The following is a 17,450-nucleotide window of genomic DNA, read 5'->3' on the forward strand; positions in this document are numbered from 1 at the left end:
CTATTCCCATTGACACCTGATGATCACACAGACTGGCCTGCTTCTTCCATGTGAGCTTTGCTGCATCCCTGCTAGATTGCCACTTGTTTAAGCCTTTAGGACCCCAGACACTATGTCTTTTAATAGCCGAGCACCATCAGCCTTTCTTCACCACTTTTGCTTATGCACCCCTTTTTGTCTTCCACAGTCCTGTTGAGTGGGAAGATTATCACACATTCAGACATCTGTTTATTGAATGCAAAAGTTGTTTCTATGGCCATCAGAGTCTTCGAAGTGCAGCTGCATTTTAGGTCGACACTTCTCCAAATACAGAAGCTGCTTACTATTACTGAAAGCCCCACAGCATTTCTGCCTCTGAGCTGCACCGCACTTTCAGTTTCATTCCACCTTCACTTAAAACTAGGGCAGCACGTACTGGAGTGATCTGAGTCCAGAACACCACGAACAACTGTACGGCTCTTCATGAAACCTAATTTTTAGGAGACTGAACCAGTCATCCACAATTGGATGGAGGTGGCACACCATCCTCAAAAGGCCAATCAAGAACCTGAATGTCCGACTACCCCACCCACCCAAGGGGGATGAGCAACAGAAACATGGGTGAAGGATGTAAAATATGAAAATAACAATAGTTTATCATTTATTACGGGGTCACGGGGCTGGCAGGGAAAAAAGAAGAGCTGATACCAAAGATTCAAATAGAAAGTAAATATTTAGAAAATGTTATGGCAATATATGTACAAATATGCTTGATACACTTGGTGTATGACTTATAATAGCTGAAAGAGCCCCTGATAAAATGATTTTTTTTTTTAAAAAGAAGACTCTGAAAGCCTTCTTTTTCCACAAGAGCAGTGTCATAAGTTGCTTCGCATAATCTCACGATTGTTGTACCCATACTTCTTAAGTTGCTCTACACATTTGTGTAAGGTCTCATTGGTTGGGTGGTGCGTAATAAGAAATCTCATGTTCTTGTGCATGACTTCCACAGCAGCTGGTTCATTCGAGCCAGGTTGATTTGATTTTAAATGCACTCAAGAGGGCTACGAAAGGATTTTTTAAAAAGTGAATGCCGAAATGATGTGAAGAAATTGAAGTCTACTTCGAAATATTCCACTTGAAATTCTCAGTGTATGTTGTACTCAGTGAAATTCTCTGAGTTTAATGGAAAATTAAACAAGCCTTCTAACAAGAAGGAGGCATTGTCCCATCAACCAGGAACACTGAGGCAATGGGAAGGAAGTGCGCTAAGGTCTACCCCATCCAGGTCAGAACTCTTAACCATTTCTCTGTGTGTGGATTTCAATTCAACACTTCTGTGTCCACATTATCTGCTTTTATGGGGGCTTCTGGGTGGAGTAGTAATGCAGTACTACAGTCCACGTGTCTGCATGAAGGTCGTTCTGTGCCTGGCAGTAATCTCCACTGCCCTCAGAAACTCCATAAACTTGTGACCCAGGACACCACAGACCTGAGGACGATGTTCCCTCATTGAAGCTTGTGGTCTGCTCCTACAGCTGATCCCAAGGTGGCGGTGACTCAGGACGTGGCAATGGCAGCAAGGCAGGGGGCGGTGTGGTCACTCTAGGGCAGAGCCAAAGAATTTCTGTAAAAACGTAAATAGCAAAGATGCCACTTTAATGACCAAGCGGTGTCTGATCCAATCGAAGATATTTTCCATTATATCACAAAGGTGCAAAACCTGGGCAGTGACAAAGGAAGACTGAAGAAAAGTGACACATTTGAACTGTGGTACTGAAGAAGAAAGAATATTGAATATGCCATGGGCGGCCAGAAGGACTTAAAAATAATCAATCTTGGAGGAAGTACAGCCAAAATGCTTCTTAGAAATGAGATGGTGAGATGTTGTTTGACTTACTTTGGACATGTTACCAGGAGGGAGCAGTCTGTGGGAAAGTACATCATGCTTGCTCAAGGCTTGTAGCAGCATACAAGAGAAAGGACCCTTCTGCATTTTTAACTAAGCATTTGCACCTAAAGCTGGAAAAATGGGGAGCCATGAAGAAATTCTCCTCTCTAGGACTGAAAGTTAAAGAGCCCGTGGGCACCCTGAGATGCTTGATAGGTGACCACCTGGATCCATATGTTGAGGGGAAGTGGGAGAAATGCAGCAATAGAGAGATGGGTGGAGGCTGGCCACTGAAACTCATGGACCTGGCTCACAGGGACTAGAGGAAAAGAAGAAAGCAGGTTGGCTTGTCTGAAGTTTATAGAGTTGTGCGGAACCTGAGCCTATGGCAGAACCTTAGCCTAATGGGGCTAGTGCTGTTGAGAATTGGTGATGGGGCCCATGATCGAAAGGCAAAGCAGCCAATGGGCACCCTGGTGAAGGTCAGCAATGTGGCCCACATTGAGTTGACCAGACCCAACCACAAGAAGATAAGGTTTTTAAGCCTGTGACTTGGTGCATATTGCTGCTGGCTTCATGGGTGGCCTGTCCTGATTTCACCTTGCTTATGGGTGCAGACTCACAAGTTTCTAACTGGAATGAAGATGCTTCAAAGAACAAGCTTGTGTCCTTATAGTGCTGGGTTGATATAAATTGGCAGTGTAAAAATTGGATACACAAAATGGAGGGTATAAAGGCATGATGTGGCTGGCTTACAAGCTTCCATGGATGGAGGAATATATCCACAGGATTATAGGATTATGGTATAAGTGTTCACATAACTGCAATTGTTAGACATAGAATATTTTTGTTTTGTTCACTTATAGAATATTATGTTTAAATGAGGCTGGCTGGCACATTTATATGCACTTGAGTTATATGCATTTTAGTTTCATCCTGTTAGGCACAAATGAGATTTTATTATTTTTGTTTAAAAATTATGTTTGGCTATAAGAGTTGTGCAAAGGAGTCAAGTTGACACAGGGGTTCTCTGTTGTAGTCATATAATTTCATGTCAACTTAATAAATAAAAGTGTCATGGTGGAGTCTTGCCTATCAATTAGGTCACAGCCTGATGATGCTTTTTGTGGGCATGACCTTCTCATAAGGAGGGTTCTGGGAATCCTAATCCCTAAACTGAAACCCCCTAGCCCCCACCCCACATGCCTCTCTGATTTTACCTTCCTGTTGGTGAGCCATGCTGAGATCTGCCAGAGCCGTATGATGCTTCCGCTGCCATTGGATCCACAGGACTTTTCACCAACTAGCCTGTGATTTTCCTGCATTTTGAATCATAGCATAAGTCTGAAGAGTGACTTATGCACTAATATCAGATTTAATGGCCTTGACTTGGACTGTGCTGGTATGTTTTCCTGATACTTCAAGCTTCTTGATATAAAGCGATATCTTTCACATTAGAAAAAAGTTGGATTGACACAGCAGCTGCAAGAGCAAATGTAGACATAACAGTATTTGTGTGGAGGGCACAGGCCTGGGACCTGTTTAGTTCTGTTGTATAAGAAATTCATTGTGGTCACCATGAACTGGAGCTGACTCAAGGCACCTCACCACAACAGCAGCAGCATGCTTTTTAATATCTTCCTCACGTTGGTACAAAAGCACCGCCATTCATTCCACATCTTCAGGACAAGGTAGAGGAGTTATTGTAGATTCTTCTTTCTTCATTTCCATTCATCTCTCCATCCACACGCCTGTCAATAAGTTATTTTTCCTATCCCTACCCCGAATTCATCCAGCTTCTTCCTTTCTTCGACACCACCATCCTTGTCTCAGACACCGTCATCTCTCAATGGAACAATACAACATCCGAGAAGTGGTCTTGCTCTCTCCATCCATTTTTCACACAGTAATTTTCTTGAACCTGATATCACATGTTTCTTTTATACTCAAACGCTAAATGTTTCTTAGAGCAATATCCAGAAACCTCATTTTATGTAACTTTAAAAGTTCCCGGATGTCAACTTCTGCCCACTCTACTTGCTAGGCACCAACCAGTCAGTTCCTCTTTCTTCCTCACACTCAGCTTGATTCTGCCTTTCCCCTTGTCCTTCCCTCTGAAGAGAATCTCCTCCCTCTTATTGTGGGAAAACTGACTCTGGAGAATTAATATTTCAGCATGAATGTTATTTCCTTAGGCAAATATAGTTTGTCCATCTTATCAAAGGCAACCCGTAGAAACCACAATTGCCGAGGTGGAGCAAGATGGTGAAATAAATAGAGGCTATCAAATACTCCCCCAATGACTAACCCCTAGACAAGGAGGTCAGGATTCTGGGAGGCAGCTGCGGTTGCGGAGAGTCACAGTGAATCCAGCCATGGGGAGGAGGAGGAGGAAAGACGGAACAGAAGCCATGAGAACCTGCTGACTAACCTCAGGAGCACTTGCTCAGCCCAGCCAGTTTAGCACGCTGCTGGCTAACACTCCACAGAGAGCACAGAGAAAATTAGCTAATCAGAGGAAGCTGTCACCCTGTTTGTTTGCTTTTAAGGCAGGTGACACAATTGGGAGACGAGGAAAGGAAATGGTGGTGCCGAAGGAAAATGCTGTGTTGAATCTCACTAAGGACTGACACAGATGGGCATTCTGGCCTTAATGTAAAGATAGCCAGGGTCACATGGCGAGGGGACTAATTCAAATCACTGGGTCTGCAGCACCAGGGCAGGACACCTCAGGAGAGCGTGAACAGCAGTGCCCTTAAAGAGAAGACACAGAGCACACCCCGCCCCCACCCCACCCCTTGCCCCAGGAAAGGAAAGGAAATCCCCATTGCCTATGTTAGGGAAGGTTTGCACTCCCCCATCCCACACATGCCTACACACATGCCTATCCCACACATGCCTATCCCACACATCAGAGATTCAGCATTTTAAAATCTTGAAACAGCACTGAAAAAGAAACAAAGGAAAACTTAAGGAAAAGCGCATCCTCTAGTGATTCCCGGGCCCATTGCCTTGGGTCAATTCTACCTCCTATTTATCCTGTGAGACTTTTGGAGCTGCCAGCAGGGGCTCCAGGGTCCTTAGTCTTTGCAGAGGTCAGTGCCAGGACTTTGTCCTGTTCCATGGCTAGTGCTTGTAGAGCTTGGCCTCTCACATGGCCCCTGCTCCATCATTACTTCCAATCAGAAACATTTTCCCCCAAAAGGAAAATGCAATTTTAAAGCAATGAAATCAAAGATAACAAAATAGCCCAAGTTCAACAGAACATAGTAAAAAGCACAAAAATTACAAAAGAAAAGACTCAGCCAAAAGCAAAATATAAAAAGGAAGAAATTGCTCCTGTGGCATCAAGAATACCACGATGAAGTGTTCATTTTCAGCCTAGGATGCTAAATATGTTTTTTAAAAGCCAAAGGCACACAGACAAACACATTAATGATCAAAAAACAAGCTGCAGAAGAAAATGAGAGACCTGATGTTAAATCTCACAGTACTAAGAAACAAAAGACAGAGAGATCATCTGGAACTGAAGAGTGAAGCAACTGAAGGTTAAAAAGCACGAGAAACCCTAACACTAGATGTGAACAGACAGAAGATAGAATAGGTACAGAAGACAAAATATCCGACTGCTCAGTTCTCAAGAGAAACAAGAGAAAAGAACAAGCCCGAGGGAAATATAGGATTCAATAAAGAAATCCAATGCCAGAATGATTGGAATCCCAGAGCACCATAACAGTAAGGATATAGAAACATTTTCCCAAGAGATAATCACAAATAATCGTTCACTTCTGAAGAAAGAATCAAGCCTGTGAAGGTTGGAAGCTTCACGAATCTCAATTTAAATAGGAAAAATCAATTGCACACCATAGCAAAATTCCCTAAAACCAGTGACAAGGAGACAGTTCTGTAAGCAGCAAGATATGTAATAGGCATACCAAAAGGTTTTTATAAATATCAGCACATTTTTCCCAGAAATGTTATAAACCAAATGACAATGGCATGAAATACATAAAATACTGAAAGAAAACAATTTCCAGACTAGAATTCTTTATTCAGTGAAGTTGTCATTGAAAAATGAGGAAGGCATTTTCTTAAACAACCTCCTTTTCAAGATTTTCTTAAACAACCTCCTTTTTATTCAAGTAAGTGTTATTCAAGGGTGTACTCCAAATGGAAAAGCAAGAGCATTTGATATGCACTTGGTTCCATACACAGGAAGCATAATAGATATCAAAATAAGAGAGATCTCAAAAATATATAAGAACATGAACAATCATAAAGACTAAATATGTGATTTTGGGGGGAACAAACTCAATAATTAAACCCCACAGAAACACCAAGTTTGTAAGAAATAAGTACAAAGTAAGTCAATGAATTTAGGATGGGCACTGATTTTTACGAGGGGCCCTGTGGTGTAGTGGGTTGTGCGCTGGGCTGCTAACTGCAAGGTGCGCACTAAGTGGTAGCTCCAGGGGAGGAAAATAAGGTCCGGTCTTGTAAAGATTTATAGTCTCAAAGATCACAAGGGGGCAGTAAACGAAGGTGACCAGATTTAAAGCGGGACACCATTGACCGGGGGTGGGGGTGAGGGTGGGGCTCTTGATAAAAAACTTGGTCCATATGGACCAAATAAACAGTTCCCTAGCTTGTCGTGCATTCTTTCCAAAAATCGGGACTTTTTTAAAATGCCAAAAATCGGGACTGTTCCGCCAAAAGCGGGAGTCTGGTCACCTTACAGTAAACCCATACAATGAACACATGAGGGCAATTTCATGGCATCCTAAAAAGGACACAGAGAAACTGTGTGCATTTGGAGTGAAGCAAGGTAACAGAACATAAACCAGATCTAAGGAGGGAAAGTACTGGAAGCAGATTGAGAGCTTGAGAGATTCCAGTGCTCAGAGAGCAGGCAGGAACCAGACTCCAGAGATGGAACTACTCACCATGACAGCCCCTGATTGCTGGTTGTAGCCAATGAGAAGTGCCCAGGTAACCATGTGTAGTGACTAGAGGGATGCCTTCCTCCTCCTCTTGCCTTGTTGGTGATTAATGGTACAAATGTATACCACCCCTGCTGCCCTACCCGTTCAATCTGCAAGATGAGCCCCTCCTTTTACTCCCACTTTCCACAGCCACAGCCAGCACACCAACTCAACAAGCCCTCAGGAAGTGCTCCTATGCGCCCAGTCATTTGCCCCATTCCTTCATCATTTGCCCCAGTCATACAACAGATGACAGAGAATGCCCAGGCTCTTGGCTTCCCTGATGTCCCTGCCCATTTTCCTGTTCACCAGGTGGGTGGCAATGTGCATTCCATGCTCTCAGTCACCCACGCATTTCCCTGCACATTCCAGGAGTAGCAGAGAGTATTCCAGGCTCCTCTTTGTCCACCACACCCCTTGCCCATTCCCCTGCTTTCCTAGTGCATTTCAGTGTGTTTCCTGTGTACTTAGTCATCTGCCACAACACCCACCCAATGTCCCATTCATGTGGGTAGCTGTCAACATCACGCTATGCTCCCATTTGTCTGCCACATCCCTGCCTGACAACCACCCTTTCCGCGAACAGCAGTGAATACACAACACTCCTGGTCACCCCCCACATCCCCTCTCTTTATCCCATGCACCTGGGAAGTGACAGTGAGCAGAAAGCCTCCCTAAGGTAGAAATAGCAATGAAACTGCTTGATAGCACAATTCAAAGGACTTCTATACAGGGAGATCCTCAATGAGATTGATTGAAACAGTGGACATAACAGTGGACTAAAACATAAGAATGATTGTGAGGATGGCACCGAATTTGGCAGTGATTTGTTCTGTTGTACATGAGGTTACTATGAATCAGACTTGAATCAATAGTACCTAAAAACAATTACAACATGTAGGATACTCAAGGAGATCAAGGAAAACATGGACAAACTGCTAGAGCAATTCAAGAAAGCAATACAAGAATGGATAACAAAATAAATAGGCAATTAGAAGCTATACAAAAATGATAACTAGAAATCCAGATGATTTAAGAATAAAATGTTGGAAATAGGTAACTCAATGAAAGGACATATAAATAGATTGGGTCAATGAAAGAATCACTGACATCCCTTGCCAATAATCTGTTTGAGGAAATATCAGAAAAAGAATGAAGAAAAACTATCCTATGGAATGATTTCCATACTATAGAGATTCCACAAGGGGTGGAGGGATAGAAAAAGAAAAAGCTCCCAGAGAAGTTTTGAAGATTTATTGACAAAACCTTTCCTAATGTCATGAAAGACAAGAAGGTTTCCAACTCAAATTCAACAAACAGGATAGACCCATCAAGAAAATCACAAAGACATATTATAATAAATGTGGTAGTGACATAATTTTATGTCAACTTGAAGATCTATCTATAAAGGTGTACGGGTGGTATTCAACCTGTCAATCAGGTCGCAACCTGATGGTGCCTCCTTGTGGGCATGGCCTTCTCATAAGGGGGGCCCTGGGAACCATCCCTTCTCTCTGCCTTCATCTTTCTGCTGGCTGATCCTGGTTGCTGTGCACCCACTGGCCTGTGATCTTCCTGCATTCTGCATCACTGCATATGGCTGCATGAGTCTGAGAGTGACTTATGGACTAGTATTGAACTTATTCACTTGATCTGAACTGGGCTGAGATGTTCTCTTACTATTTAATTACTTCTTGATATAAAGCTCTCTTTTACACATGTATGAGTGTCACTAGATTTGATTCGCTCATCAACCTGGCCTAACACAAAAAACAACTCCATAACCAAAGACAAAGAATTCTGAGTGCAGCTTACGAAAATTGAAATATCACCTATAAAAGGGCACCTGTAAGAGTAACTGCTGATTTTTTTTGAGAAATCATGCAGTAAAGAAGACATTGAGATGACATATAAAAACTTGAACAAAAAGAATTGACAACCAGAATAATACATCCAGCAAAATTGGCTTTCAAATACAGTGAAAAAACTCGGATATTCTCAAATTAACTGAAATTAAGGGCGTTTTTAAAAGGCAGACTAATCTTACAAGAATTATTAAAGGGGATTCCTCAGCCAGAGAACCAATGATATTACACAACCCGAGATCAAGACACACAATACCATCACCCATATATGATCCCAGAGAAAGAATTTTCAAAAGTAGAACCACAACTGAAAACCTAAAGTAGAGAATAAACAGTGTCCGTTGGTAAGTGATGGCAATTTCAAAACCAAAAAAAAAAAGAAAGAAAGAAAGAAAAAGGTGGTGGGGATACGTATGATTATAGAACTTCCCATTGGTGATATCAGATTACCAGCCTGTTTTAAACTTAAGGAGACACAAGTATATTTCATAGGAATCACCAGAAAATGAATAAATCTATTAACCAAAATAAGTAAAAGAGTCTAAGTTAGCACCACATCAACATCAACGGACACACCAAGAAAATCCACAAATAGAATGCAGAACAGAAAATTAAGACATGCTAACACTACAAACACAAAACAAGCACAACAAATGGCATAAGTATATTTACACCTATTAATAATCACACTGAATGTAAATATTTTAAATGCACCACTAAAAAGAGAGGGAGTGGCAGCATGCATTTATGTAATGCCTCCATCTGGTGACTATAATAGGCACAGCTCAGAAGCAGACATACCCAAAACCAGGCTCACTGCCATCAGGTCGGCGCTAACTCATAGCGACCTATAGACAGGATGCAATTGTCTCTGTGAGTTTCTGCGATAGTAACTTTTGACAGGACTAGACAGCCCCATCTTTCTCCCAACAAAGACGTAAGTAGGTAAAATATCAAAGGATGGGAAAATTATATCAAGCAAACGATAACAAAAGAGAGCAGCGGTGGTAATGATCCTTTATATGAGATGAAAGGGATGATAGACCAACTAAGGAGTCAGTAGACTAAGAGGACTTCATCATCATAAATTTGTAAGTGCTCCATGACAGCGTTTCAAAATACACAAAACAAACTCTAACAGAATTGCAAAAAGAAATAGGCAGTTGTACAATAATATCAGGAAACTTTAGCACAACTCTTTCCATGATGAGCACAATTAGAAAGAAATTTAATGAAGGTAAGTCATATAAATAACACAATTAACAATTTGACCTCATTTACATTTACAGAACACTCTACCCAACAGTAGCACACTGCACATTATTCTCCAATGCATGGGAATCATTATTTAGAATAAACCATATTTTAAGCCACAAAGCAAGCTTCAATAATTTAAAAAAATATCACAGTAATGCAAAGCATACCCTCTGATCATATATTAGAAACCTAGAAATCAATACTATAAAGAAAACAAAACAAATTAAATATCTTACTTATAAACTCCTGGGTAATAAAACAGAATAAAAATGAAATAAAAATACTTAGCATCAAATTACAATGAAAACACAACATACCTTGAAAACGATGATGGAGACATATGTACAAATGTGTTTTATACAATTGATGAATGGATTGTTACAAGAGCTGTAAGAGGCCCCAATAAAATTAAACACTAATTTAAGAAAAAGGAAAATACAGCATACCCAAACTTTTTGGGCACATCAATATTATACCACTAGAAATCAATAACAGAAAGAACATGACATAAAATTAAATACCTTATTTGTGGAAAATTAAATTAAAAAATTCTTAGAATCAAAGTGAAAAAACATCTTAAAATCTTTGAGAGGATATTATAAAGCTAGAAATTAATAACAGAAAGAGTAAGGGAAATACCTTATATTAAAAACAATGAAGTAATAGAAGAAATTAAAAATTAAATTACAAAATGTAGAATCAGATGAGAGTGAAAATACAACATACCACCAACTTTTGGGACTCAGTAAGAGTAGTGGTCAGAAGAGTACTTATAGAAATAAATACACATATAAAAATGGAAGGAAAGGCTGAAATCAATAATTTAATTCCATAACTCAAACAAATAGAAAATAAGAATTAAAGGTAGACCATTGTCACAAGAAGAAATGAAATAATAAAGATCAGAGAAGAGTAATTGAAATAGAAAACAAAAAAAATAATCAATAAGATTAGAAGTTAGTTCTTCAGGAAGGTCAATAAAATTGCCGAACCAGCAGCAAAAGTAACAAAGGGAGGAGAGGGAGAGAGAGAATGCAAACTACCAAAATTACAACAGAATCACTTGAGAGATAAGGGATCATAGTGGATTATTCTGATAAATTGCCCTCTACCAGGTTTGAAAACCTAGAAAAAAATGAGTAAATTTCTAGAAATGCATTACTACTTCAACCCAAACAGGCAGAAAACTTAAATATATCCAATAAAACAAAATAAAATAACAAAGATGCTATAAACAGAGACCACTCCCAACAGCAACAAGAAATAACTACAGGCCAGGAAGCTGTGTTGGAGAAGTCTACCGAATATCCTGAGAAGAGTTGGCATCTAATCTATTCAAACTATTTTATAGCATAGAAATGGTAGGAAAACCATTTCATTAATTTTATAAAATTGGCGTAACCCTGATACCGAAGCCAGGCAAAAGTATCAGCAAGAAAGAAAATTACAAACTTGTATACCCTCAAGAATATGGATGCAAAAATACTGAACAAAATTCTAGCCAATATCATATCAAAAGAATAATATATCACAATCAAGTGAGACTCACATATTGGTAAATTAAACAGTGTCTCCAGTAAGAAATCAACCAATATAATTTACTACCTAAATAATGATTTTCCAAATTGCTGCAGAAAAGGAGTTTAATAAAATCTAAGACTCATTTCTGATAAAAAATTTCAGCACAATAGAAATATAAGGAAGTTTTCTCAACATAATTAAGGTATACAAGTATATATAAAACCAACAGCCAACATTATCCTTAATGGAGAAATATCTAAAGCATTCCCTTTGAGAACAGAAATGAGAATTGTCACCACTCTTATTCAATGCTGTATTGAGAATAAGAATGAGAATCATCACCACTCTTATTCAATATTGTATTTGAAGAGCAAGTTAGAACAATAAGGCAAGTAAAGACAATAAAGGGCATCCAAATTGGAAAGAAAAAAGGAAAATTATCTTTATGCATGAATGAAAAGACCTTATGGAAGGGGAATTCAAAAATTTTGTGGAAATATTCTATTGTCATGGATTGGAAGACTTACCATTGTGAAAATATCCAAAGCAAATTACAAATATAATGCAACTCCAATCTGTATCCCAACAGCATTATTTAATGAAATGGAAAAACGAATCTCCAACTTTAAATTAAAAGGAAAGAGACCTTGCATATCTAAAAATTTATTGAAGAACAAAGTAGAAGGGGTATGCAGAATGGTGGTCCAAAAGTCTGTAGAGCCCTTTGGGTAGCATTGATATTCTCACAGTGTTAAATCTTGCAATCCATAAGCTTGGTATACCCAACCCTTTTACCCCTTATTTATGGAGATCTCTTGTAGTTTTTCTTATTTAAGTCTTTTACATCCTTGACCAGATTTTTTCTTAAGTATTATATTTTGGAGGGTATATTGTAAATGGTACAGTTTCTTTGATTTTCTTTTTTTTAATTTAGAGGAATCCAACTGATTTCTGTATCTTGGTAAAAAGACAAACATAGACCAATGGAACATAATTGAGAACCCAGGCAATTATGGATAATTAACCTTCTACAATAATAACAAAATCCAACACTCAAATGTCTCTTGATACTTTTCATCTGTATATTCCACAGGCACCTCATCATTTAATTTAAAAAATTACTCATTCACTTATATCTCATTATAAAATGATCAGACACTTGTCAATGTATATGTGTTTTTAAAATTTAATGTCTTGAGGTCTTGCAATATTTAGAGATATTTTATTCATTTTAATATTAGTTCAATCTACACATTTAGGTTGGACTTCTAAAAGTTTAGGCCATTTTCAGAAGAGGATATGGAACAGGGGATATCATTGCTGATGATATCCAGAAACATGTTTACTTGTGTTTCATTGACTATGCAAAGGCATTCAACCGAGTGGACCGTAATAAACTGTGGATAACTTTGGGAAGAATGGAAATTCCTGAACACTTGATTGTGCTCATGAGGAACCTGAATATCGATCAAGGGGCAGGTGTGCAAGCAGAACAAGGGCATACTGCATGGTTTAAAATCAGGAAAGTTATGCATCAGGATTAATTCTTGTCACCATACTTTTTCAATCTGTATGCTGAGAAAATCATCAGAGAAACTGGATTATATGAAGAAAAACATGGCACCAGTTTTGGAGGAAGGCTTATTAACAACCTGTGGTGTGCAGATGACACAACTTTGCTTGCTGGAAGGAAAGAGAAATGGAAGCATTTTCTGATGAAGAACAAGGATTGTAGCCTTCAGCATGGATTAGAACTCAATGTCAGGAACACCAAAATCTTCACAAGTGGACCAATAACAAACATCAAGATAAATGGAGACAAGGTTGACAAGGTAGTCAAGGATTTTTGTCTTGCTTGGATCCACAATCAATGCTCATGGAAGCAGCAGTCAAGAGATCAAAATTAGGTAGGTTTGCTGCACAAGATCTCTTTAGAGTATTGAATTTCAAGGATGTTACTTTGAGGAATAAATTGTGCCTAACCCAAGACATGGTATTCTCCATTGCATCATCTGTGTGTAAACGTCAGACATTGAATAAGGAAAATCGTAGAAGAACCCATATATTTGGATTTTGATGCTGGAGAAGAATACCATGGGCTGCTAAAAGGACAACACTGACCTGTGTTGGAAAACGTAAGGCCAGTGTGCTCCTTAGAGGCAAGGACGGCAAGACTTGGTCTTGCAGAATGTGAACATACGGTCAGGAGAGACCAATCCCTGCAGAAGGGCATCATGTTTGGTAAAGTAGAAGGGAAGTGACCAAGAGGAGAGCCCTCAAGGAGAGGGACTGACACACTGACTTTATCGGTGAGTTCAGGCATAGGAACCGGTATGAGGACGGCACAGAACCCTGCAGTGTTTGGTTCTGTGGTGCATAAGGATGCTGCTGGGTAAGAGCTGACTGGCTGGCACCTAACAACAATAACAACAAGTGGATGTCCATGTAGTTGATGTTTATCAAATTTTGAACCATTTATCTTATTTCATGAAATTTCTATCACCCATTTAGCATAATAAAAAATTATAGGCATTGAAAGTGGATTTTTCCAGCAATTTATTATCATTTTAAATAACAGTTTTCAAGAATGTCATTTTCATTAAAAAAGGCATAGTAAAAAATAAAATTAAAATAAATTAAAAGCTAATCCAAGCATTATTTACACACTTTATATTTGAATCACAATTAATCTGGGGAAATTTTTTCATAAACCTAGAATATTTTATATACCTGTGCCTTTTTACTCTTAACAAAAATGACATGTTTTAGAGATTTTTATTTTCTTTTTCTACATTTTGATATTTGTATCATCTTATCGGGATTGAGAAATTTTGTCATTTCATATAATGTTGGGGTTATCATCCTGAGTGACTTCTTCAGTGATCAAGGTTGTCCATTGTGAGGTCTAGTACTGAAAGTTAAGGCGAACACATGTTCTGTTGTATGTCACCACCTGTCACACTGAGCCTTGCTTTCAAGGTGTGATATTAATGCCTTTCAAGTAGGATGGTCTTGAATACTATTTCCGTGATTTAAGTTACACATTATCTAAGTCTGGTATATGAGCAACCCCCTTGCAAGATTTACAGCTAATTTCCTTCTCCACATGAACGTTATTATGGTTTCCTTTTGTTTTAAGAGATTTAATTGTCACATGAATGGGAACATAAATATTTAATCTATTTTTTCACTCTTATTTTGTTGCTATTTCAAGATCATGATAAAATCATCATTTCAAGGCAAAAACCTGAAAGTACAGCGTTCTTTTCTCACTGGCCCCCTGTTTATCAGGACGGTAACTTCCCTCTTGTACTGTTCATCCTGAGCCTCCCACTTACTTCAAATCCACTCCGTTCTTCTTATTTCAGTTTGTGAATTTTTCACACTCTTGCTCTTTCCCACAATTTCCCAAGGCATCTTAACTTTCAGAGCACTTTTTCTAAAATTCAAATATTCCTATAGCCTTCTATTTAAAATTCTTTCATAGCTACAGATAGCCTTCAGGATGAAGTTGAAACTTCTCAGCATGGGCTGTCAAGTTACAGTAAAAGATTACTTCTAACAATTGGTTAGTGGTCACACATTCATTCTGAAGCATAAATATTTTTCTTTGTTCATTAATTCCTTCATTTCTTCAAAAACACTTTCAGAGTTCCTAATATTTTCTAGGCATTGAAGAGATGGTGGTGAAAATTTAACAAATTCAAGGAGATGGATGAAGGAAATCATGAATAGTACTAAATATATGCAGTATACCACCGGGGTTACGTCCAAACCAAACTCACTGCCCTTGAGTTGATTCCAACTCATCGTGACCCTATAGGACAGGGTAAAACTGCCCTGTGGCTTTCGGACACTGTAACTCTTTGCAGAAGTGGAAAGCTTCAACTTTGTCTCTTGGAGAAGTTGGTAGTTTCGTACTGCTGGTGAGGTAGTTAGTTTATTGTGCCAGCCTGGTCGATAAACATATGTGGGGTCTATTGAAGGGCGGAAAGATAAAAGGCTCCATGAGCCTCGCCTTTCTAGTTCTTGGGTCTCTTGCTTTGTGATGGTCGGACCAGGGTGCAGCTGCTTTAGCCAGTTCCCTGCTTCAGCTGGCAAGGCTCACTTCCTGCAAGATATCCCTGAGGAGAAGCTGCATGGACCTACCCTGATGCAGGCCTGGATGATGGAGCAGCCGTGTGGAGACCCCTGCCAGAGCCGAGATGCTTACACATTCACTGATTCAGCTTTCCTCCTGCAGTCGGCGTCATTGCGTCTGTTTTGTGAGATGGAGGAGGACTTTGTGGACTGGTGTTGGACATATGGGTTAATGTTGGACTTGTGGGCTTGGGCAGCACTGGGTTGGGATGTTTTCTTGATGTGCACTTAACCTTTATATAAAACTCTCTCTTATACATGAGTTTCTGTGGATTTTTTTCTCTAATGTACCCAGACTAACACAGCTGGCCTTGAGGTTAGGAGCCCAGTGCATAACCACTTAACCGCTACAGACTGGGCTCTCTAGGGAGCATATCTGGTTGCCCTTTTTTGATAAGGTCTCTTGATATTCATAGCCTTGACCCATTAATTCATTGGAGGCTACAATATTGTGATATTAGAATTCTTTCTCTTTTATTATCTGGAAGTGTCATACAAAGACTCCTTTTTCATCTATGATTTAGTTGCCCAGTGATGCTGTTCATATAAGAAATGCATGAAAAATGCTTTATTTTCAAGTTTTTTTCAAGAGTTGATTTCCTATCATCCTTTGAAAGAGACTGATTACTTTCTTCTTATAAATATCATTGTGAACTTTTGGATTTAACATGCTTTAGGTGGTAATGAATTGTATGTCTTATTCTTATTCAGAATGATTCATCTTTGGCCAATGAGAATCTCTCCAATTTGGCTTTTGAGTAATTTGGACATGGTCCTAATTTTTTAAATACGGCTTCCTTGCTATTGGTAATGGTAAGTCATTTCAGGTTCATCTTTTGTGGATCTATAGTCACCCAGTCCTTCAAGAATTTCTCTTTTACTGAGAAATTTCATTATGAAGTAAATGTGAAAGGAATTGTTAATTCGGTACTGTTTGCATGCATCTAATCAATGCATTTGAACCACGGAGCTGGCCAAGAATAATGAAATTACCACAGACTGCCAAAAGAACAAACAAACGTGTCTCAGAAGAAGTACAGCCAGAATATTCCACAGAGGCAAGCATGGGGAGACTTCATCTCATGTACTTTGGACATATTGCTAGGAGAAATCGGTCCCTGGAGAAGGACATCATACTTGGTAACATGGCAGAGCAGCAGAGAAAAGGAAGATCTTCAGCAAAATGGATTAACCCAGAGGCTGCATCAGTGGACGCAAACCTAAGAACAATTGTGAGGATGGTGAAGGGTGGGGCGGTGCTTTGTTCTGTTGTACACAGGGTTGCTGGGAGTCAAAAGCAATGGGACCCACCTAACAACAGTCAATCAATCTACAATGAGAAGTCTCAAGACTGAACCGTGGGTGCTACACATGTGTATTGCGACGGGAATGATCACTGCTTTATTTTCTAGGGAGCCTAATCCTAAGAAAGCTCAGCTTGGTAGCTCAAGTGAATAGATTTAGAAGAATTGAGAAGAATAGTTTTTCTACATCTAAATTCCTTCAGAAAACTGAATGCTGCTGAAAAACATGCACTTCATTTTTGCCTACTTTAAAAATACATGCATGAAGCAATACATGCCCCAGATAGATCTACCTTATGTCATTACCAATCTGTGCAGCTTGGAGCGAGGGCACCAAGATCAGAATGAATTTAATGAATAACAGAGCCCAGGGTTATCTCAGAGACAGTCTCAAAACCTGTGGTCCTGAACATTTCTGTTTCTTTTATTTGTAAGTCTCTGGTAATGTTTTCTCAATAAGAACTGAAATATAGATTTAAATCAAGAAAACATTATACAGTGCCCCCAAAGA

The 17,450-nt window shown here is 39.2% G+C and overlaps 1 pseudogene; it reads right to left on the reverse strand.

Moving 5' to 3' along the window:
- Positions 1-228: 228 nt before the first annotated feature.
- On the reverse strand, positions 229-992 carry LOC115870649 (annotated as a pseudogene).
- Positions 993-17,450: the final 16,458 nt, after the last annotated feature.

Source organism: Echinops telfairi, unplaced genomic scaffold (assembly GCF_000313985.2).
Source record: "Echinops telfairi isolate 266 unplaced genomic scaffold, ASM31398v2 ScPeMD7_2186;HRSCAF=2738, whole genome shotgun sequence".
Classification (NCBI taxonomy): domain Eukaryota; kingdom Metazoa; phylum Chordata; class Mammalia; order Afrosoricida; family Tenrecidae; genus Echinops; species Echinops telfairi.